General features: G+C 57.1%; 1 protein-coding gene across 4 annotated transcripts in view; it reads right to left on the bottom strand.

Annotated features, from left to right (window-relative positions):
• Positions 1 to 21,747, bottom strand: part of ZMIZ1 (zinc finger MIZ-type containing 1) — a 166,493-nt gene that overhangs the window by 45,006 nt on the left and 99,740 nt on the right. The gene's annotated exons all lie outside the window — the stretch shown is intronic.

Genomic DNA, 21,747 nt, shown 5'->3' with positions numbered 1-21,747 from the left:
TGGCTGAGGGGTTAGAACTCCCCCCTGGTTACGGGAAATGCCACTCCTTGGGGGGTTGTAGGTTGGACTTTGGTGGCCCTGACAGCTGACCCCTGGAACATAAAACCAAAGATGTTTTCCTTGGGGGAAAATCTCGCTCTCCTGCAGAACAGCCGTGTCATTGCTCCAGCAGCAGCAGAAGCAGCAGCACGCTGTCCTGAGTGTCAGCTCCTTCTGGCTTTTCTAGATCGTTCCCACACTTTTCTGCCTGTCCTGTCACGTCCCATCACCGTGGGTAAGAAAGTCAAAACAAGGAAGGATCGACTGCTGGCCCTTTGGCTGAGTGACCCTGTTCCTCTCCATCTCTGCCTGCCCCCCTCACCCACACACAAGCCCCACAGGCAGGGTGACCACCAGATGAGTGGTGCCTGGTCCCAGGATTCACAGGGAGGCCCACGGCCTGCCCCGCCCAGCCCTACCTGCTTCTCTGTGCTGGGCAGATCCTGCCATCTGCGGTCCTATGGTCTGGGCCGGCAGGAGAGGACCTCTGGCATGCTCCACCAGTGTTCCCACACCTGTCCCCCAGGGCTGGTTGGGTTGGCAGGAGCTGGACGTCTCCAAGCTTGTGAACTCACCCTAGGAAGTGAACTCTGGGGGATCTCAGAGCTGCTGCTGGCAGGGCTGATCCCCAAACCAGTTTGGCCGTCCCTCAACCCTGCGGAGGGACCCAAGAGATGTCAGACGGGTTGAGCCTGTCCGTGGACTTTAGGAAAATCCCAGCCTGGAAAATTCCTTGTCCAGGTCACACCACCCTCTGGGCCTTCCTGGCTAACTCGGATTCAACTGAAAATACACCCGAAACAAGCTCAAGGGGGTGTTTTCATCAGATAAAGAATGCCCCTTTCTTCTTGGGCGTGCCCCTCAGACCTGCCAGCCTGAGGGATGGGCCTGGATAGGGGCACTGGCCAAAGCATTGCTGTCTGCAGAGATCAGCTGGCAGGGAGCTGCCACTGTGTACTGCACCCCCGTGGGCGGCCGGCTCACACACCCCTTGCCCCCTGGACTGTCATAAGCCACCTGGTGGTGGCGAAGTCACAACTCCCATCTTAAAGATAAGGGGCGAGCACAGAGAAGCTACGTAACCTGGCTCAGGACACACCTGAGTTTGTGGCAGGCCAGGACCAAGGCGGCATCTTCCCATCTTACTTGGACATTTGCTGGTGGTGGGGTGAGCGTGGGACTCTAGACCATCTCAGCTGGAAATTACGCAGCATTAACAGCAAAGCATTAATAGCTGGAGAGGGGAGGGGCCCCGAGCCACGCCCACAACAGATCGAGGCCAGGAGGCCTCCGTGCACCTGCACCCCATATGTCAGAAGAACACGGGTTCCAACAGGACTGACCTCTTTGGCTACCCAAGGATGGACGAGAATATCCATGGGGGTTGGGGGGCAGTGCGTGCCTAGAGCCAATAGTCTCCCCACCTCCATCTTGCTCCGAGGCAGCACCTGAGCAGGACAGAGGAGACCCAGAGGCCCAGGCTGGCGAGGATGGGCTCCCCTCGCCACTGGCCCTGGCGTGACACTCCCAGTGCGTCTGCAAGACAAGACGGGAGCCGCACCGTCTGCCTGCCTGCAGAGCTCACGCCCCGCGTTCCAGCAGGTCACCTGGGCAGCCTGTTCTCTCCTCCGTGGCCAGTTTCTCCTGGGGGTTAAACACTACTGCCTGTTGCTCCCTCTCAGGGAGCCCGAGGGGTAAGGAGGGATTACGGGAATCAATTTCTTCCCTGGGTACTTCACTTTTCTGAGGCTTCCCAGCTGGGTACTCACAATTTAGTGAGGCTGTGTCCTCCCGCTCCCAGTGTAAGAGGGAGTGGTCGGTGTGAGGCCAGGCCCTTCCCAGGGTCAAGCAGACCCCCGAGACCAAACACACAACCACCCACCTTTGTGGAGGGCCAGAGGGCTGTGAGTCTGAGAGCTGAGAGGCCTTGCTGAGCATTCCCTCCGTCCGCTCCGGCCCCCACATTCAATCTCAGGACCTTGACTCTTCCCGTGGGAGCCAGGAGCCAGTGACAAACCCCAGGGCCCTCAAATGGCAGTTTCCTTGCACCCAGCCTGGACTCATAAAGCCAGGGTCAGAGCCTTAGGGAGGTGCCGACTGATCCCAGGGCAGCTTTCTTTCTATAAAGGAACCACCTGGAAAACTTACCAGCCCTTAAGAGTGGCTAAGGGGATGCGTGCTGTGGTGACGGGGGCAGGAGAGAGATTTGGGGCAAGCGGCACTTTGCTGGTGATCCTTGATTATTGCAAATTGGGTTCAGGGCACTCACTGTTCTTGGAGAAAGAGCAGGTTCAGGAGAAACCTGCTGACCAGACCTCCAGCTCTCCTGCCTCTAACCATTTGGACCCCAACCCTCCCACTCCTTCCCGGCTTCCCCTGGCTGAGTGACCTGGTAACCTCCAAGGATCTCAGGTTCCCGGCACAAGAAATGCAGTCAGTGATTCCTGCCCCTGACTCTGGGCTTGTGAGGGTGAGGCCTGAGCACTGGGCAGGTGGCTTAGAGGCGGAGGCAAAGCGCCGCTCCACCTACAGTCACTCTGGAAATCAGCTCAGGGGCACATGACCTGGCCCCACGGGCAGCATTTGGGGGCAGATTCAGATGCTGCTTCTGGACCCCGCATTGTGGGAGATGACAACCTTCCGGTGGGTTCCCTATCCAGAACTGTGTTGCAGGGTTTTCTCTCTTATCCGCTTATCTAGCAAGAGCAGCTGAGAGCCGCGCATTTCAGGTGTCTGTGTCTTGGCTTCCTAATCGGTCACTCCACTCCTTTTCTGAGAACCCCTGAGTGTGAATGTTTGACGGAGCCCTGGAAACCACCCGTGCCTGGCTGGCACGACCCCTCCAGGTGCCCAGCAGGGGTTGGCAGTGCATGACCCAGCTGCCCAAAGCACCAGACTGGCCTCCATCTGTCCCACTGGGCTCTCCTTCTAAACTGCAGGGGTCCCTGATGTATTTTGGAGACTACCTGCAATGCTTGCAGCAGGCTGGCTACTCGTTTTAGTTATGTATAGGTAGACACCATTCGAAGAAAACCTGACATAGAGACTGAATTTATAGAACACTTAGGGGGGAGGGGGCAGGAATCGAGAGAGGAGTTTTCTCTTTGCAGAAGCTCCTTTATGTGATGAAATGATTCTCTGTGAGGTTTCTTTCAATATCCAGCTGCCTTGTTGCAATGAAAATAAGAATTGTTTATACGAATTCCATTTACATCTACTGCTTCCTGGCTGCACCTGTTACTCAGAGTGTAGCACACCTGGGTGATGTCTGGGTGACTGTGGCCTGGACGGCGAGGCCCCGGGGCAGGACAGAAGTACTTGGGTTTCTAGGCCAGGGGTTCTCGATCTTGCCTGTGCATCAGAAGCAACTGGAAGGCTTGTTCAAACCCAGAGCGCTGGGTCTCACTCCCGGTGGAGTTTCTGATTCAGTGGGTCTGGGGTGGAGCTTAAGAATTTGCACTTCTAACCAGTTCCCAGGTGATGCTGCTGCTGCTGGGCCGGGGAACCCCACTTTGGGAACCACTGCTCTAGACTGAGGGGTGAGCTCAGTTGCCATTTTCTGCATGAACAGAGTGGGAGGGCACCACTCCTCCCTCGCCCCTTCACGCAAGCTCTCCGGCCAGGAGGGCCGTGGGCCTGGCAGATGGCCTCTCACCCCGCTGCTGACTTCCCCGTTCTTTGTGTTCAAGGCTCTGGAGGTTTGACTCTCTTCCCGCCGTTGATCCAAGAGAAGGAACTCTGGGCAGGGAGTCAGAAGTGGGCGAGCCTGGGTTTAATCCGCTGTGTGGACTGTGTGGTCCCGGGCAACACCCTGGTAGGTGTGTGCACCCCAGTTTCTTCACCCGCACGGCAACCTATCTCACCCAGCTGTTCTAAAGGTGTAACGGGGGCAACCTTGACAGTGGCTCCTGCGGACCAAGAACTTGATTCAGGCCAGGTGCCGTTCTGGGCACTTCGCATGCGCTGTCTCATTCAGGCTGGTACTCTAGAAGTAACTACTACTGCCCCTGCATAACCGTCTCTGCTCTACCACTCCCTAGTGCATTAGCCTGCCTCACAGTGGCCCTAAGGACTGAGCTGGCTCCTGCAGGGCTCAGCACCACTGCGGCTCTCAGGAAGTAGCCCCAGGGCAGCTCCAAGTAGGCAGGTGGGGGCAGACAGCAGCCTGGGCCATCTGCAGTTCAGGCCGGCTCCGGCTCCATGTTTCTCTCCCAGAGCAGCTGGGGGAGGGAGCCGTCATTTGTTTAGGCCTCTGCAGTGTTTAATCACCACTCAGCTCTCCCTCCCTCCCTCCTCCCGCCCCCAGCGCCTGCTCTCTCCCTGCAGGAAACAGCTCTCTGCCTTCTGCCTCTGAGGGAAGCCATGAAAAAATTAACACAGCGCCCAGAGAGGAGGAGACACTGGGGCAGGGAGGGTGTCAGAGCCAGATGACCATCTGGTGAAGACCAGCTGGTCCCAGCCGAGCAGACACCAGTTGGGCAGGCTGGATCCTGAGGGGGCTGTGAAGGGCCAGCAGGCCACAGGGTCTTGGATGGCCATCAGCCTGGGGGTCCAGAGCAAATCCATCTGCCTCTGAGGCAGCTGGAATGCAAAGCCTGGGCCTTCCTGGGGTCCCAAGCCGTTGGAGAACTTGAGGACAGGGATAGATTCTCTGCCTCTGCCCTGCAGAGGGCCAGGTCATCCAAGGACATGCCCTCGGGAAGGTCAACTCCAGGCCGGGCAGAAACTCAACACACTCTTTTTCTCTGTTCATTTTCCTGACAATCCTGTGATGTCAGGATGACTACCCCCATTTTCCAGGAGGAAACGGGTGCTCAGAGAGGTTAAGGAACCCGCCCAACGACAACCAGCCAAAACAATCAACAGAGTGGGATCTACTGATTTTTAATTAATAAAATGACTTTTTACTTACCTAAGTAATGCACAAATAGTCTCCTTAGAAAGCTAACATTTCAGACAGAGGCCAGAAGAGGGATCAGGACCCACATTTGCTGGCCTCCAAAGCCACAGTTTTGCTAGTACATCTGATGGTTCCGCCTCACTGTTACATTTCCCCACCCTCCCTGCTTTACTTTTCAATGGTAATTTTTGAAGACGTAAGGTGTGTATGTGATTAAAAATATACAAAAGTAGAAAAAAGGTATGTCCTGAAAAATGCAGTCTCCCCTCCCCAGTCTCGTATCTTAGTTCCTCCTGCCAGGGGAATCAGGCTAGTGTATTTGGTTTTCCTTCCAGAGTTATTCCACCATTTACATGTATCAGAGTCTTTGCAACATCTGTCTGGAAGCTTCTTGCCCTGGATATCCACGTGGTTCAGCCCTCACTGGCTTACTCAGTGAGGACTTCCCTGACCTTTCCAGTTTGTAGATGGCAGTACCATCCCCGCCACCTGACTCCCTCTATTACCCTCCTCTGCTCAACCCATCTCTATGGCACTTACCACCTTCTACTTTTTATATCACTTCTCATCTGATGCCCCACTGTGTGGTCCTGGGCAAAGAGCAAAAGCTCTTTCCAGTGCAGGGGTTTCCACGTACTGCAATCACTGACACATCCCCGGTGCCCAGAACAGTATCTGACACACAAGTGACACTCAACATTACCAGAAGCCCTGGGCATGGCTGGTATGGGCAGACCCCACCCTGATACAAAGCGTGGCGTGTTATACATGCTGGGCTCAGCCTCCTTTTTAAGAGCACAAGTTTAAGCTCAAACTGATTGTCATTCCTAGAACACAGAACTGTGCCTTTTCTACCTCCTGTTTCTCCGGAGGACCCAGCCTGGTCTGGGGCACACAGCAGGAGCTCAGAGCTCACAATGAGCAGACCGGAAACTTGATCCCTACCTCACACCACAGACAGAAAAAAAAAAAAAAAAAAAAAAAAAAGCAAAATAATACATTGTCTGGAAGATGATATAGGTGAATACCTCCATGACCTTGGGATTGGGGAATATTCTCAAAGAGGACACAACCACCACTAACCATAAGGGGAAAGTTGAGAATTTTCCAGCATAAAAGGGAAAAACTTCTGGTATACCCCTTGAAGAGAGTGAAAAGACTAGCTAGCACAGCGGAGGGGAGAGTCTGTACGAGACAGAAGGTACATAGAGCATGGTGAGGCCCAAGTTCAGGGGCTCTGGGGAGTCAGGCTCCCCTAGACTGTCTGCAGCCACCCAGGAAGGCTTCTCAGAAGAGGCGGAAGGTGACTCCATCTCACTCCTCCCCCAGCTCCGGCCTCTTCCTCCTCCTCCATGAAAAACAAGAGATTTAAGACAGACGCAAGAGCCCCCCTTCCTTGCCCCACTCAGAGATAACCAGGCAAGAAAAAACAAATGAGAGCTCCCAGGAGCCAGGCAGGGCCTTGAGAAGCTGGGTTTGACAGGGCAACAGCATTTAGCAAAGCTCACATCATCTATCACTGAGGCCCAGTCATTTAGATACCAGGCATTTGATTAAACTAATATGGGCGGCTGGGGCGAGGCATGGCTGGGCACTTCCTACCCTCGCCTACAAATGGGACTGTCACACACAATCCGATTACCTCGACTGCCACATTTATCTCGGGAGAGGGGCCATCCATCACTCCTCAGCAGTTGACTGTGCGCATCCTCCTGGAGGAGGGGAATGAAGCGTGCCCCCAAGTTTCAGCAGGCAGTGTCTGTTCGGTCATTCATTCCATCGCCCTCTCGGCAAACACCGCCCCAAATGCTTGCCCTGGGGTAGGTCTTAGGCTGGGCACTGGGATGCAGAGCAAACACAGTCCTTGCCCTTGAGGGTCCCACGGAGGGTGTGTGGGGAGGTATGAGATCTGGCAACAAAGGAGAGCTCAGTGTGTCCTACAGCTGAGGGGCCCAGGCTTGCACGCCAGCTCCCACTCCTCCAGCTGGGACCCTGAGTGTGAAGTGTCAGTGATCTAGTCCTCAACTTCGCACCCGTGAGAGGGGATGATAACACAGGGCAGCCTGTCCAACAGAACTCCTGCAGTGATGGAGATGTTCTATCTTTGCGCTGCCCAAAACAGGGGCCACGGGCCACGCGCGGCTATCGAGCACTTGAAATGTGGCTGCTGTACTAAGGGGCTGAGCTTTACGTTGTATTTAACGTTACTTCATTAAATCTAAGTGTGACCGCCCACACGGGGCTCTGGCTCCCGTGTAGGACATCGCAGATACAGTGGTGGCTGTCTTTTCAGGGTTGTGGTGAAGGATCAAACCAGGCAGCCTTAAAATGCCCAGCGCAAAGCTCTGCACATGACGAATGCTCACTGAAGGGTGGGCCCCCTCCTTCTCGGAGGGAGGGCTGGATTCTAAGGCCAAGGATGACAGTAGCTGTTATCTGGTAACATGCTCACCTCTACTGTCCAGTCGTCCAGCAGGGCGGGCACAGTCCCGTTTTAAAGAAAAAGAAGCAGAACTCAGAGGTAAGGATGGCACAAAGCATGACGTGGCAGACACAGAACTTGAGTGCAGGTCTTTGCGCCTTGGAACTCCCCTTCTTTCCACCGGACACCTGGCTACCCAGGAGACATGCAGCAGGAGCAAAGGCTCAGGGACGGGGCACGTGAGGGCAGGTCGGCTGGGCAGGCGGGGACCACCACGGTGTGTGGATGCCATGTTGACCAGCTTCTTCTCTGGACTGGTTTCCTCTCAATGTCAGCGCGGAAGAGGTGGGTGCCAGGCACACAGGGGCAACTCAGGGTCGCCCCAGCCCCTGCCCAACTCACCCCAGCCCTTCAGGCCAAGCCCACGGCAGCACTGAGGTCCCTCCCAGAGCAGGACAGGGCTGGGGCAGCCGACAGAACTTTGGGTTCTAAATATACCAACTCTAGATGGGGCCCTGTCCCGAGACTTTGGCAGGGAGCAACCAGACAGGGAGCCTCGGTGATACCTGGACCAGTGAGAGAGCCCGGGGAACCCCGGCTGCCTTCTGCATTACAGGATGCTAACATGCCTCAACTAGCTTCCGTACCAGGAACCTGAGCTCTGAGTGAGTCGAGTGCTCTCAGTGGGGGCCTGACCATCCCTTACAGCGCTGTAGTGGGGATGAGAGGCACTAATGAACGTGTGAGCAGAACTTAGCACCCGCAAGTGTCACTCACTGGGACCTGTTCAAATCACTGGTATTGTCCGAGCTCTCAGAGCAGGTCAGAGACCAGGTGAGACCCACCCCACCACGACCAGCCTGCATCCTGTAGGTCCGAGAACGCTGGAGAGATGGCGCCTAGAAACAAGCACTCCAGCAGGGGCCTGAGACCTCACCCCCACTGGTGGGCTGTGTGGCCCGGCGCCAGCTGCATCACGCCTCCGTCAAAAACGAGAATAAAATCACCAGCACGCGCTAATCCTTCTGCGACGATCAGATGGAACATGCAGAAGCACTTCTAACCTGGATTTGCACAAATCTGATAGAATCTAAGTGTGCCAGTGGGCAGGCTTTCCCGGTAACTTCAGAGCAGCCTGACCCTGGAGAGAAATCACCTCCCAAGCAAAGACAAGCCCCCTGCAGAAACGGCTGGCGCTCAGGAGTCCAATCTCCAGACATTCAGGAGACGGCCTGCTGGCAGAGGACTTCTCATAAAACCAGAGGCTGGAAAGGGGCGGGCCCAGGTCAGTGGAAGCCTGCTTTGCGAGCCCCTCCTGGAACTCGCTGCAGGGGTGGCTGGCAGACTCCCAGAAATGGGCTGCCCTGGCTCATGAGGCCAGGCACAGGGGCTCCAGCTGGCCTGGGAGGCTGCGGAGGACGCAGGGGACACGCTGCAGCTGTAGGAGGGAGTAGGCCGCCCTGGACAGAAAGCAGGAGCCTCCTGGCAGGAGACCACCACTAGGCTGGGAGATGGGGAGGGAAGGCCGCAGGGTGGGAGCCAGGCCAGAAGAGCCTAGCGGGATGAAGTGACCTGGAAGAGGCAGAGGTGAGGTGGTGCTGGGGAGAGGGGAAATCAGGGGAGCTGAGGAGGCCTCCCCGGAATATCCCGTCCCCCCTGACTCACCCGTCTCCACTCTCCCAGTCAAAGGCATGCTTAGACACTCGCACATTAGTATAAATGAGTTTATAACAAACGGTGCCAAGATGGGCAAGGAGCAATAACTGAAGCAAAGAGAATGAGGTGGGGGAAGGCGGTGGGCAGCTCGCCCTCGCAGGTCACCTCCACAAAGGCAAGGAAGACAGCAGTGGGGACCCTGGCTGTCAGGACCACCAGCATTCCCCCTCCCCCTCCCCAAAATGCCAAAATGCCAACACTCTTTTGTTGCCACTTAAACCAATTTGGGGGTAATTCTGCAGGCAATTGTCTTCCTATTTACAATGCGGCTCAGTGATTGCATGGAGGCTGATGGTTCAGGCTGTAATTGTATGGTAATCACTTCTGTTTATGATCGATGCGGAAATCACTATTGTTTTGCAGCAGGCTTGTTAAATCAAAAAAGTGCAGGGGTGGGGAGGGAGGGTTTATTTCTGTGAGTTGGAGCCCCGGGAAAATGAAATTAAGCAGAGCAACCCAACGTGGGGGGAGGTGGCTCTGATGGCAAAGGCACCCTCACCAGCTTGGATCTGAGAGAGACAGGCAGGGACGCAGAGACAGTGAGAGAGAGATGTAAGGTGCAGGCGGAGAGACACAAAGGAGTAGAGACACAGGGAGGTGGGCAGGGATATGCCTAGGGAATGACCAGGCTCAAGATAGAGACGGTCAGGTGTTCAGATACACACAGAGGGGCCAGACAGACCCTACAGCTCATACATGCAAAGATGCCAAGAGAGACAGGAGGACCCCTTAGACACACCCATACTTTACCAGACCTGCTCTCACCTATTCCTAGGCAGGTGGGGACAACCCAGGTGCCAGGTAGCAGGCCAGGCACTACCTGCCCCACCTGGGATCCGCCTGCGTGCTCCTCGTCCTGCCCCAAGGCCGCCTACCTGCCGCCTGAAAACAGGGTGGCAGATGGCACCTGGGGGGCTCAGGTGGCGGAAGCAGGGCAGTGTTGCGAGCAGTGTGCTGTGGAGAATGGGGGTGGGGGCGGGAGGGGGGAGCCGCCCACCTAGCGGGCAGAAACCGGAACCTCCCGGAAGCTGCAGGGTACAGGCCTGAGCTGGGCGAGGGACAGTGCCTCCCAGGGCAGCCACGGGCACTCCATGGCACCCCAGGGCCGAGCCAGCCCAGGCTGGAGGCCAAGGCCTCCCAGGGAGCGAGCAGGCACCAGCTGTGTGTGCAGCTCCAGCTAACCCCTAGGCTGCAAGCACGTGTTTATTTTCTACTACACGCTCTTCCTCCCCAGCAAAAGAGATCAGGCAACATATTGAAAATCACGACTACGGCCTAAAATACTAAGTGTTTGGTTTCTAAAGCCTCCAGGTTCGATGCCCCTTTTCTCTACCTGTCTGAACCGCCCTCTGTATTTCACGGTTCAGCCTCCCCTCTCCAGGGGAGCCTTTCCTGGGCCCACCCGGCTGGACCCTCTTCTCCTGGGCCCCATGGTACTGAGTGTCACACGGACTGTGATGCAGGACCGTGGTGGCCCACAGACCGGGCTCTCTAATCAGCTAGGTGAATCAACAGTGAACGGGTGACAGGCAGGCTGGGCCCTATCACAGGTGACCTCCCAGTGACTAGTGCAAGGACAGCACTCGGCAGCCTTCCCACCAGCATCCATGTGGGCATGAAGGCCACCCAGACCCGATGAGATGGCTTCCCTCAAACCCAGGGTGCCTCGACTCTGCTGTTGCTCCCTGCATGCTGTCCTCAAAGACAGCCAGGGCCCTGGAATGAAGGGCAGTAAGCCTGGCCCTCCTTGAATGGAGGAGAGGACCGTCCCCCATCCCTTGAGGGACCTCCTGGGACTGGGTTCAGGCCCTGAACTTGCCCCGGCCCGGCCCTCAAACAGGCTACCCCCAGCCGGGCTGGGCCCTGAACTGGGGCGCCCTGGCTCCTAATTAGGGGCTCAGCAGGGCATGCCAGGCAGCCTCTGGAAAACCTTAGAAGTGGAACAATCACTCCTAATTGGGCTTCCAGGATTCAGCTTAAGAAAACAGACTGCTTCTCCCCTGGGGACTTTGCTTCTGAAGTATATACAAACAAGTGACAGTTGTTCAACATTAAAAACAAAGTTGGCTAAAATGAGAATTTAAGCTACAATGAAGTTGTCTAAATGGAGAGGGATCTCGGAGGGCCAGGAGTTTGTGTGTGCACGTGTGCAGGCCTACACGTCCACACAGGGCATGCTGGGTGATCAGCAGGTGGATCGCCTTTTAGGGTCACAGTATCATCTCAGGAGCCCCTAACCAAGCCCCGGAGCCTATGGTCTGGACCCCACACCGCCTCAGGCACCGCCAGGGAAATGGAGAGGAGGGTCTCTGGCGGGCACCAAAGACTCACACTCTGAGGGTGGAAGGCCAGGGCTGGAGCCTCAAGGCCACCCTGATGACCCGCCCACCCTCAGCCCCCCTGGCTGCCCAATGTTGGCAGCGACTGTATCCCCCCCACCCCCCGGGAAGAGATGGCACCACACAGGTGGAAGCACTTTCCTGGACCCCGAAGAGCTCTAGAAACATCAGAGAAGTTCTACTCCCTGCTCCCACTCGTGACCTCAGAGCAAACATCTGAACTCTGTTTACTTAGTACCCTGAAGTCAGGACCCTGGGTGGGGAGTGTAAGGTAAGGCCACCTGGCCGGGGTGTTCTTCCTCCCCACATAATCCCCCAAAGAGGCAGAGCGCTCCAGGTGCGTTCGCAGAGCTGGTTGACAGGAAGCTGAAGCTCAGGGGGAAGGCGCCAGGCCAACCGAGGGAGGTGCTCCCTGCCCAGGAGCTGTGCCCGGGAGATGGGACTGTGAGGGTTCAGAGACCCAGCCTGGACTTTAGTCCCCATGCCAAGGAAGACAGGAATCAACCAACCCATTTTTCAGATGGGGAAAGTGGGGGCCCTGAGAGGCGAGTGACTTCCCGGCAGTCTCCCGACTCTACAGTGCTTTGATACACTGACCATCTGAAAGTCTCTCTCTGTAGGAACCTCTGAGAATATTCACAGAATTCTTCTGCCATCCCTGAGACAGGCAGAAAGGAAGCTGTGGATAGCCTGGGCTGATTTCACCAGGAAGCCACGAAATGCCCTTTCCTGAGGGTCTGGGAGGGTCCAGAGTCATCTTCCCAAGGATGGGAAGGGCCTTCTGGGGTCAGCTCCAGCGAGCCTTCCCAGACCCCTCCCCCAGTCCCTGGAGTGGTGCGGTGAGAAAGGCTGCTGGGCCAGATGCCCTTGGCCACGTCTGAGGAGGAAGAACATCCTAGAGCCTTGGAGATGCTCCCCCTCTCAGAGCTCCACGTCTGCCCTCTGGTTTGAGTGGGCTAAGGGCGTGCCTGCACAGGAGAAGGGGCAGGACAGGGCCAGGCGCAGTGACTGCCTTTGTCCTGGGCCCCCAGGCCAGTAGGAGGACCGTCCCTCCTACCCCAGCATAACACCAACATTTATGAAACACATCCCTTGTGCCAGGCACACGGACTTGGTGGGTCCTCACAGCCATCTCAAGGTCACTGCTATTACCATCCCTGTTTCTGCAGAGGCTGAGGTATCTCAGAGCTTCAGTAACTTGCCCGAGGTCACACAACTGCTAAGTGGAGGGGCTGCCCAGCATGGTAGGGAGGGATGGTGCGGGCGCCTGAATGCCCCAGAGGGATCAAGACGTGTTCATTCTTACACACATAAGCCATCTGGCTCCCAAGGTGCCCCTCCCACATCACAGACACTCCCAACAACCCCCGTGTTCATGAAGCTACACAAACCCACGAGAACACCGTCATATACACTCATCCAATAAACGTTCAACTTGTCTTGTCCCGTGCGTGTGCACACGAACACACGCGTGTCCAACCACAAGAATACACGATGTATGTACGCAGAGGCAAAACCCACGTAACATTTTCCAATGTTCCATCTTATGCTTTGCTGCAACATACCCTGCCGGCCCGCCGCCCTGCAACAGGCGCGCTAGCACTCCACATATGGTCCTGCACAGCCGGGTGTCTTCCAGCGCTGCCATCTTCATTCGGGGACTTTAAGTTCCCAGAGGGCAGGGACCCTGTCTCTCTTCACATGCCCCACAGTGCTCCACCCAGAGCCAGCTCTTCATTTGTTCATTCATTCATTCAAAATATATTAGTGTGGGCTTCCCTGGTGGCGCCGTGGTTGAGAGTCCGCCTGCCGATGCAGGGGACACGGGTTCGAGCCCCGGTCCGGGAAGATCCCACATGCCGCGGAGCGGCTGGGCCCGTGAGCCATGGCCGCTGAGCCTGCGCGTCCGGAGCCTGTGCTCCGCAACGGGAGAGGCCACAACAGAGAGAGGCCCGCGTACCGCCAAAAAAAAAAAAAACAAAACAAACAAAACCATATTAGTGTGTAATTTTGCCCATTTGGATGCGGAACATACAAACGCGAAGGAGCTATAGCCATGAGCTTGAAGAAATAAAACATTCCCGTGCAAACCGAGGGCTATAACTACGGCACAGTGAACCCAGGGAGGGCACAGGCGCGTGTATGAGTGAGCGGACACGCGTGGAGGGTGTGCGTGCAGTGCCTCGGCAGGACACCTGCTCCAGGACTCCTGTTGCTGCAACAGGCCTGTGAAAGAAGGGGACCCGCATTTTTCAGAGGAGGCAACTCAAGTGGCAGAGTGGAATCACAAGCTCCAGATCACCTGGGTGGGGTGCCAGCAAGGCTTCAGGTAACAGGTGTTTAAGACCAGGGAGGCATCCAGCGAACCCAGCCTCTGGGTGGCCAGGCCCATCCAGAGGCTAGGGTCTGTCTGGGCCAGAGGGAGCACCACAGGGAGCATCGCACACTCATCAGGATGCCCCAACTTGGGAAGAAATCACCATTGCGGAGGCTGTAACCTGAGGACAAAGATCTCATCCAGGTCATCACACGTACTTCTCAGAGAGGGCACAGCACCGCGCGGAGCTCTGAGAGGATTATCGGCCCCTGACAGGCCTGATGCTGGGAGGCTTATTTCCAGGCAGGTGGGTTGCAGGGGTTTGGCTCACAGGGTGCACGGGCCAGTGTGGGGTCAGGAGGGCGGCCGGGCGGTGATGATCCCTCCTCCCCACCAGGCCCGTCTGTTGCTCACTGGCGCCATGGGGCACAAACATGGAGAGAGAGGAGGAATCATTCCTGTTTCAAGGGTCAAAGCGGCCTGGACAGGAGAAGCCAGGGCCGGTGCTCAAAAAAGGAAGCGATTGCTTGGCGCTTGCCCCTTTCCCTGTCCTGATGCTGACCTCTGGGCGCCCCCTTCTGTGGGCTGGGCTGTCTCCCTGGGGCAGAAGTCACTAGAGACCCAGTGGCAAGGCTGCCCTGGGTCCAATAAAGTGGGGGTGGGGGCTTTCTCTGCTTTGGGTGCCACTGCCCTGAGCCCCCCAGGATGGTGGTATCTGTCCTCCCTGCAGGGGCTTCCCCAGGACTGCCCAGGAGCTTTGGGGACCTGATGTTGGCAAATGAAAAGCAGACACACCTGAGGGTTGAAGCCACAAGCTACTCTCAGCAGTGAGGGAGTCCTGAGCCCGAGGCCAAGCGCTCTCAGGGCCCCAGGGGAGATTGGGGGGTGGGGTGGGGGGCTGTTGACTCCAGGGTTTCTCAGGCGGGGGGAGGGGGTGGGCATTCCGCACGTTTGCCAGGTCACTGGTGCGGGAGGAGAGGCACCTCTGTGCAGGCACAGGAGCAGGTGAGATGGGGGAGCATTTGGATACTCTTGGGCTGTGATGGAAGATGATAAGGCAGGGACGCAGGAGGATGTGTCCCCAGAGGAACAGGCCTAGCACAAACACAAGGAGACCCATGACGGAGCAGCAAGGACAGCTCATGCTTACTCAGGGCTGACCCGGTCCCAGCACCGTGTTCCAAGCTGTGGCTGGAATATGCTCTTTAATCTTCCTAGGACCCAATGAGATGAGTGCTAGTCCCCCATTTTACAGATGAGGAAACTGAGGCTTAGAGAGGGTTAGAGAACCATTGTGTGGAGGGGACAGGAGAGGAGGGGGAGAGATGCTGGTGAGCAAGGCTGGGGAAGGGGGCCTCTGAGGTGTGAGGGTCTCCAGCCTCTAATAGGGGGGAGCCACAGGAGGGCCACGACCTCCCCATCTGGAATGCCCCCCCCCCCGCCCACTTCTCTGGGAATGCCCAGCCCTCACCTCAGCTACTTCCCCCCGTGGAGACAAATCCCTAGGAAGCCACGTGGCCCGGCCCCCCAGCCCCAGCTGCCCTTACACTCGCATTGCACGCAGCCTGCTCCCCGAGACTGTTGCCGCCTCACTCTCCAAGGCTGGGCCTGAGTGCTGTCCTGCTTCCCGAAGCCCAGCACCCAGCACCCAGCGGCTGTCAAGCCCTGGGGTGTGAGAGGAAACAGCACACTGGCTCCTGTGGCTCACCCCCAACTCGGAGAATTTCCTTTCACTGAGTGCCTTTCCGGGAGTCCTCTGGACAGCTGGAAGCCAGGCCTGGACCCACGGGCCTTATCCTGCCAGCCCAACTCCTTCAGGGCTACTGGGCCCTGGGAGGCACCTCAACACGACGCGGCTCACAGGCCCTCTGCCCAGAAAATGCACTCCACACGTGTTGGGGGGGCTCATGGACCCAAACGAACTATCCGTGGACCTCAGAAGGGAGAAGTTCTTGGGCAAGTTGCCCAGAGGGCTTCAGGAGTCCAAGGTGTAGATGTATATATAGGTCCTTCCCCAAGAAGGCAGTGAAAGTGGGCGCCTGTGCTGGCCCACTCACCCTTCCTCCAGGGCTAGGACACCAGACGGCTGCCAGCAGGGAAGCCCTGTGGCTTCTCACCAGGACAGAAGAAGTGGCAGGCGCACTGCACCCTTCGCTCTCCCCTGGCCTTCTCAGGCTCTCCTGTTAACAGCAGCCACGCAGGAGGCAGCACGAGCCCCTGGACAGCCCGCCCTCCGCCCTGCGCGGCCAGGTCTCTGGTCACAACACACAGTGCAAGGGGCACCTTACAGACAAGAGAACTGAAGCCCGTGGTGTGGCCGAGACCCAGGCTCTTGGGCTGGGGAATTCAAGAGAAACCAAAAGCCCAGCTGGTCTGGGAGCTGATCACACGCTGCGAGGGTATGAAGTCAACATGATAGTAATGAGAGCTGCCACTTACTGAGCAATTACTATGTACCAGACACTAAGTGCTCAAAGCCCCATCTCATTTACCCACTGGCGCAACCCTGCTGGGCAGAGGCAGACACAGGCAGCTGTGTTTTATTCATTAGGAGACAGAGACTTGGAGAAGTTAAGTGACTTGCCCAAGGTCACCCAGTAAACGACAGATGTGGGTTTCATAATTACTCCCCAACGCTGTCTTGGGAAGGACTCTGGGCGGCCTCACTGAAGAGCCCAGGGTGTGGGTGGGAGTGGGTGAAACAGGGAAGTTCTGCGGGGCCCTGTGCTTCACAGAAAGGACAGCGGGGAAAGTCCAGGGCCCCGTGCACGGAGAGGGGTGGGACCTGCTAACAGAGAGGCAGGCAGAGGCCGCGGGACCCTGCCTCCCTACAGATCTGTGATGACAGAGCTATGAGGCTCCTTAGACACCCTCCAGCACTGTCCAACAGAACCTTCCGTGATGACGGGAACATTCAACCACTGCACTGTCCAATATGGTAGCCACCAGCCCCACGGGGCTACTGAGAACCTAAAATGTGGCTAGTGTGATTGAGGACCTGACATAGAATTTCATTTAATTTTATCTAATATACACTTAAATAGCCACCTGTGGCTAGTGGCCTTTCGATCAGACAGCATGGTAAACCCAGTGATTCTTCCTACAGGCGGGGTCCCCAAGAAGGATGAGGGCTCCCTCACGTCACATGTCAACTTGGGAAGCCAGAGCTGGCCCAAGAGCTCGGACCTCTCTGTTTCTTCCTGGGTGACTGCCTTTGCTGCAAACTACCTAAGCCCGGGCTGGTCATTTAAGAGATGTATATTGAGCACCCTGCATCGATACTAGTCAGGGGCGGCCTGTCCAGCAATGTACAACCTAGTGGGGATGACAACCGGTGGGCAAACGACCACATAAAACAGACTGATGTAAGGTTGCGGGTCCCGGAAGCACGAAGGAGTGGAAAGGACTGCCAAGAGATGGGGTCCTGTGTCTGTGTGTGTGCTGGGGTCAGGGGACCAGGGAAGGCCTCCTGGCTGGTGACGTTCGAGCTGGGCCTGGTAGCGGCAGGGTGGAGAGGAGGTGACAGAAAGATGGGCTCCTCCCTGGGCTTTTTTCCCCTCCCCTCCGAAATGTGGTCCCCCATTTTCCACAGCCCTCCCTCCCACATGTAGGGTCTGAACCAGGGGCTGTTAAGTCTCCTGTGCACGACTACAAAGCTGCCAATCGGGTCACACTCTTGGGAGGTGGAGCAGGAGGGTGCCTATAAATCACGGGCCGCCTCAGGCTCTGCCGGAGGAGGCATGGGAGGGCGTGCGACACCTGTCCCCTCCAGTCCCAGTCCCAAGGAACCACCCGCATGGATTTAAACCCTCCGGGGGCGTGGCTGTAACACATTCCTTCCGCTCCCCCCCCCCCCCCCCCGGCCCCTGAGGCACTAGGGGCAGAGTCTACAAACAAGGTTCTCTTTTTCCCAGGAGAGAACAGAGGGGAGGCCTGGACAAGTTCTACCAAGTTCCTCAGAAGAGCTGGCTGCCCTCGCCCCCCACCACGGGCGACTGCAGAACAGGAACCCTGCAACAAAATGAGCTTTCCATTGCGTCAGCAGAGACAGGGACATTCCTGCAGCAGAGCTCCAACCTCGCAGGGCTCCCCCACTTCCCTGGATGGATTCCTGCCTCAATCCAACAGCATCCCTGCTCCCAGAAGCCCTTGGAGTCCCAGGGGCCTCCCTGGCTGCCCCCTGCCCCGGGGATAAGATCCAGGCTCCTGGGATAAGATCTGTTTCAGCTATGGCCCCACCTCCCATGCTCACCTCTGCTGCTTCGCCAGGAGGGACCGCCTCCCTAGGTGTGCCACCTGACATTCATTCCCCTTCTCACCCCAGACCCCAATCCTACCCATTTCCAAAATCAAGGGCCACCTGGGAAGAGTTTCAGGCTACCCCAGCCCCAAGGGAACCACCTTCCCCTCCTCCTACAGGTCCTAGGGTGTGGAGCATAAGACTATTGATTCAATTCTCCTGCCCCCCCACCCCGTGCACCTTACCGTCTCCCGTTGCATCCTCAGATGCTGGTAGCAGGGGGCACCCAAAGGCAGGGCCAGACCTCCTTCAGTCTCCTGTCTCCTCACATCGTACACACACCCCCTCTAGCCCAAGACTCCAGTAGCTCAACTCCTGGAGTGGAGTCTACCTTTCAGAGATGAGACAGAGGGCAATGTTCTCAGTACAGAGATGAGGACAGAGGCCCCCCCAGAGGGGAAGTGACTTGCCAAAGGTCACACTAATTTGGTAACAGATCATAGATGTTATCACTTGAATGCTAGGCCCTGGGAGCCATGCTGCCACCAACAGTATCAGAATTATCTGAGGGGGCTTTACAAAACCAAAGGCAAATCACAGAGGCTGGGCTCTACCCCACAACTACTGAAACTCCAGGGTGACTGGGGAGCCTTGGCTTCAGGGAATGTGGGTGTCCTGGCCAAAGTCCCGACCTTCATTCACCAAACATGCACAAAGCACCCACTACTGCCCCGGGCCTGGCACTTGTAAGGCCTGGCCTCCCCCCAAAGGTAGGTGGAGGCAGTCGGAGAACCCAGAGGGCCTCGGGGGCTCCAAGCAGGAGTCCGTGCCATGTCTACAGCTACTGAGAGCAAGGGGGCAGGAGGACAGCAGAGTGCTTGGCAGGCCCTGCCTGGCGCTCTGGGCGGTGGGGTCAGGGTCTGGCTCTGTCAGTCAGTTTTGAAGGGCACACGGCACATCAGACTCTGGGGATGAAGCGTGCTGTGAGCATCCCCAGGCGGCCCACCTTGGCTCCAGGGAAAGGCACGGTAAGCAGAGGCCCTGAACAACACCTCCACCTCACTCAAGGGGACTGGAAACCTGGGACTGTCCCCAAAGATCCTCTCATCTCTCAAGCTCCCCTGGATGGGCCTTGAGGACCCCCGTTTGGGGGTGCTGGGGTCCCTGGCAGAGAGCCAGCCCCTACTGAGACCTCCTCCTTTGGTCAGCTCAGGGCCCAGGGGAGCAGGGGGCTGCAGTGAGGCCTGCTGCAGGGTGGAGGTGGGCACCTCAGGACACAGGGACAAGGCCAGAGACAAAGTGACCTCACAGGGATGGAGGAGGAAAGTGAAACAAGGCACAATTAGATCTTATATAAACTCCAAGTTCAAAACGGCAGACTGGGATTTGCAGTGGAGCGTAAGAGAGCATCAGTTCCATCCCAGGCCTACCCTGCCATATGACCTTGGGGCAGGAAGTCACTTTGCCCCTCTGGCCCAGAGAGGTTGGAAGTGCTTAGAGGGTAGGGGCCTTGTTTTTCCCTGAGCAGGCTCCCTCGTGAGGCTGCTGCCTCTCTGCCAGGCCCTGGGAGAGTTTCCTCCTGCAGCTGCGGCTTCAGGGAAAGCAAAGGGGAGAGTGGCACCTCGAATGGCCCGTGACATGAGGGGCAGCAGGCCCTGGCAGGGCGGGAGCGAAGGGCATCTTGTGTTCGTCAAATGTCCCCCACCCCTTCTCCCCTCGGGCCTGGGGCCTGCACACATCCCTCTGTGGTGGTGCTAATGAACCTGGCCACAGGCCCACCGATGGGGTCCTTCCCTGTGGAGAAGAGCCAGCCTCTCCCTTGGGACCAAAGCCGCATAGATCAAGGTAAACACCTCCCTCACCAGGGAGCCCGTCTCCCTCACCAGGGAGCCCGTCTCCCTCTCCTTCCAGCTCTGACAGCTCAGAACTCTCTGTTCCTGGGGACACGAGGCTGAGCAGGCTCTCCCGCCTGATCGATGGATGACTTCACAAAGACTGACGCCTACCGGGCACCAAGACGGTCCTCAGGGAGGTCTGAGGCTGCTCCTGGGACCGCTGCCCACCCTTGCCCCCTGGCTGACCTCTGCTGGGTGGTAATGCACTGGCGGAGGAGTCGGAGACCTGGGGCTCACGCCGCTCGCTGGGTGACCTTGGGCAAAACTGAATCTCGGCTTTCTCCCATGCTACGTGGGAGCACCTGGCTTGTCTATACTCTCCTTACTGGGAGGCTGTCAGAAAATGCAGTGCTAAGAAAATGGAAGGTCCCTGTATCCAATGGACTCTTCCTGCACTGTCACACCTGTGGCCTCTGGTCTAGTGTCCTCACCTCACTTCTGTCCTAAATCTCCATCGTTCTCGGCCAGAGCTGTCCAATGGAACTTGTGGCCGCAGTGGAAATGTTCTATGATCTGAGCTGCCCGATCTGGTAGTCACTAGCCACATGTGGCTGCTGACCATTTGAAATGTGGCTGGTGAAAATGAGAAACTGAACTTGTAATTAATTTAAGGGTATAAACAGCCCCATGCGGTTAGTAGCTACCATACTGAACGATGCAGTTCTAAACACAGCTCTGCCGTCCTTACTCCCTGGCACGTGACCCTGAAAGAGCCATGAGCAAGCTCCCAGGTAGGACTCTGGGTGAACATCTGTGGGAGCTCTCAGTCTGCCTGGCTAACATCAGACTCGGAACTCATCTTGGAGTTCCCAGGGACTGAGCTCAGCCTTGTTGCTTAGCACGGAGCCAACACTGACTTACAAGCAGAAGCGCTCTTTCAATCTCTCCATCACCTCCCCACTCCCACAGGGAAAGCAGCACGCGGCCAGCTTTCCGCTCCTGCGGTCACTCAGTAGTCGCTGAGCACCTTCCACCTGTCAGGCACGGTGGCCGGCACTGGGGTATATACTGTGACGAGTAACACATGGCCCCTGCCTTCAAGGAGCTCACAGTCAAGGCCACACTCCAGTCGGAGCTGACTGGCTTCCTCTGCCCCTACTGGGTGTTCTAGAGGACATCAATTTTGCCATCTGAAACGGTGCTACCAAGTCTCTGAGTGCACAGACTGTCGTGAGAACCAGGAGGCAAAAGAGAGAGAGGTGAAGGGGCTCTTGTTGACGAGGAGGCTGTGCAGGGAGCAGAGACAGCACTAGAAGCAAGTCTCAAACTCCGTGCAGGCTGCTGCTTCCGGTAAAGACCCAGATTCTCACCAAAGCATCGCTGTTCGGTGGTTTCTCACTAAGGAAGTTCAGGGTAAAAATAGCTCAGGAGGGGACTTGAATCCTGCTAGTTGGGGGGTAGTCACTGCCTGGCTAACACACAAAAAAGGGGAACAGGCTTACCAGTAGCCACGTGGACTTCAAGACTCACCCCCCCCCCCCCGCCACCACACACCTCTTGCTGACGGACAGAGCTTTCTGCTCTGTAGCGGATGGGAGATGAGCTTCCGGCCCAGAGCTCCAGAACTGGAAGGGGCCTGGTTCCTATACACCTTCTGGGGTCACCCTGATTTCAGGGTGCCATCACCTTGCCCACCCCAACTCATTCCCCAATCGAATTTCTGGCCCATTCTCAAGGATGGCCCATTAAGAAGCTCTCTGGTACCAACTCCTTGCCAGCCGCCTCACAAGACCTTCCTGCTGGAGGGGCTACCAGCCATGCCTAGCACCCACCTGCCAGTCCAGCCTGATGGTCAAGGACAGGGGACCCAGGCCCCCATCCTGAGAGTGATGGCCTCCTGAAGCCCGTCTATGGAGGTTCACTGGTACAAAGGGTTAGG

This window comes from Monodon monoceros, unplaced genomic scaffold, assembly GCF_005190385.1.
Source record: "Monodon monoceros isolate NGI ecotype Baffin Bay Population unplaced genomic scaffold, NGI_Narwhal_1 Super_Scaffold_4, whole genome shotgun sequence".
NCBI lineage: Eukaryota > Metazoa > Chordata > Mammalia > Artiodactyla > Monodontidae > Monodon > Monodon monoceros.
The sequence above is the reverse complement of the archived record's forward strand: the minus strand, read 5'-3'. Positions and strand labels throughout refer to the sequence as shown.